This window comes from Lygodium microphyllum, chromosome 5 (genome assembly GCF_053477565.2).
Source record: "Lygodium microphyllum isolate KBCC chromosome 5, Lygodium_microphyllum_v1.1.10, whole genome shotgun sequence".
In the NCBI taxonomy this organism is placed as follows: Eukaryota; Viridiplantae; Streptophyta; class Polypodiopsida; order Schizaeales; family Lygodiaceae; genus Lygodium; species Lygodium microphyllum.
This window is the reverse complement of record NC_141139.1, coordinates 151114847-151117519: the sequence shown is the minus strand read 5'-3', so window position 1 is coordinate 151117519 and position 2673 is coordinate 151114847.

Below are 2673 nucleotides of genomic sequence, written 5' to 3'. Positions count from 1 at the left end.
TAGATCATTAAAATGGATGCAAGATAAAATAGGCACAACTTAGAAGATCTAACATAGTTGCTATAATATGTTGGCAAAAATTAATTGGGGAAGGAATTATGTTTTTCATGAGAAAGTTTGTCTTCAAATCTATGGATTAACATTATGGAAATGTTTGACCATAGATATGCAGCACATACTATGCAACATATAGAAGTTGGAGTAACAATAAATGAATTGCTCCAATTGTCATGTGCTAAGCTTGTCATATATTTTCATGTGTATGAGGAAACAAGCATGCCATTTTCTCTCACATTTCCTCTATGAACACCCACAAAGCACATTAGGAAAAGGAAAACTTGATTTATTTGAAAGTAAGACTATGAAGTAAACACAACAATTTTTAGTAGGTGGAGCTATTGGTAGCCAAATGGCTCCCACTAAACCAAAGATTTCACCAAGGAACCACTTCCAACACATTGTGGAAGTAAACATTGTGTCCCTTTAATTGAATTACCTAATTGGCTCTTACAAGAAAGCTCATGCAAGTTCTTGTTCAAGAGCTTTGAAAGCAGGTCATCTCAATTAAAGAGGATTGCTACACCCATGGAGAGTGAGGGACCCTGGGAGGCTCAAAACCATGGATGGTTTGCTTCATCCACTCACATCTCTTTTACACAATATAGAGGATTTCATTCATCTTTAGACCAAGATATCAACACAGGAAAAAATATTGCATGCATGGCACGCACATGCCCTCAATAGACAATAATAATGCACATTTAAAAAAGGACAAATTTAGTTATTTGAAATCAAGAGTACAACAACTTGTAGGTGGAGAAATTGGTAGAAATATATCTCTCACTAAAATAAAAAAACTTCACCAAGGCCAATCCCTTCCAACACACCATGAAAGTAAAAATTTTGTCTCTTTGGTTGGAATAGTAGATTATAAATTAAAATAAAGGATCATGAAAGTTCTTATGCAATGCCTTTCTATGTAGAGCATCTCAATTGGAGAGGATAGCCACATTCATGGAGATCCAAGGAGCCTTGGTAGTAAGTGTGTGTGTGCATGTGCATGTGTGTGTGTGTGTGTGTGTGTGTGTGTGTGTGTGCGTGCGTGCGTGCGTGCGTGCGTGCGTGCGTGCGTGCGTGCGTGTGTGTGTGTGTGTGTGTGTGTGTGTGTGTGTGTGTGTGTGTGTCCATAAGTCAAAATACCAATGTCAAGGTGAGATCACATTGGTCTACTACCCTTGGTTTTCCATAGATTTCTCAGGCAATATAGTGTGATGATTGGCTATTTGAGAGAGGTCAAGAGAAGTGCCATGAGGCTTCACTATGTCTAGATGGTGTGACAACAATGAACTCCCAAGAAAGACAAGAAACCCATATCAAGCCTAAGCAAATATATTCAACCCAAGTCAAGCCATGGTTAGTTCCAAAAAAGAAATGATTAAGCTCTCAAGGATTAACTTGTATTATGGAGGACCTAGGTATATTGCTTAATGTTTTTCTAACAAGAGGCTATAAGTACAAAGCTGTATTGTGCCCTCGTTTGTGAGAAACATGGATACCCATTTACAATATGGGCCTTATGGCTAGATGAAAAACAAGAACTTTTAGAAAGCTCCCCCTTATCTTCTAAGGCTACTTCAAGTGTTATATTGCTCATATGGTGTATGCACCACATTGACAACTATATGTTAAAGCTATTTTGGAATTTGGAGACTTTGCATGTTTCATGGGGAGACACTTTGGCTATGTTATACATATAAATTCTTTGACTAATTCCACATTTAAGGCTACCAATAGTCTCAAAAGATGAGCCCTTAATAAAGAGTAGGCCTTCAACTTCCCGAAAGCCTTGAAACGTTTACACCCTTGAATTTTTTACTTGATATTATGGGCAAAATTTATCCTTGGAAAGTTCTTTCTTGACTTGTAGAAGGAAGGTCGTATCTTTTGGAGCTTAGCTTGTTATTGTGAAAAGTTGGAATCATCTTGGTTTAAAGAGAATAGAATCTTGTTGGTCATGAACTACATATAATTGTTCCTATTTAATTTTACTTTCTGAACACACATTCGCTAGGAAGAATGCATCAATGTGTATCATAGTTTTTTACAATAGCCCAAATGATATGTCCAAAGAGAAACATTGATGTTGAAGCCATAATCAATGCACCAATGCCTTTTAGTTAGTATGCAAAGTAGGTGCAATGGACAACAATGATGGAAGCGCTCTTCTAAAAACTTCCAAAAGAATCATTCTAGAACCTTTTTAGAATCTTCTAGAAGTTTCTAGAAGATATTAGGTTTTTTGGTGTCCAGATAGTTAGATGTTAAGATTCAAGCTCATTAGTCTTATGTTAATTGTCTACCTTAGTTGAATAAGGTTAAGTCATACTGACTTAACAGATCTAGGTCATTTGATCTTTTGTATGTGTGTTGTACACAATTGACTTGACTGTGTTGATGAAACTGGGATGAACAAGGAGCATGTTTGCTGCCCTTCATGCTTGAGCTTTTGTCCATCTCTTTCTCTTTGAATTGTAATATGGTATCAGAGCATTGTGTATAAGCCACTTCAGCCGTAGTAAATTCCTGGTACGATTTTTGACAAACATTCTGCCTGCAGCAAATGTATCTACTACATATTGCAAAATTTGGTCATAACGTTGATGATGTCATGCA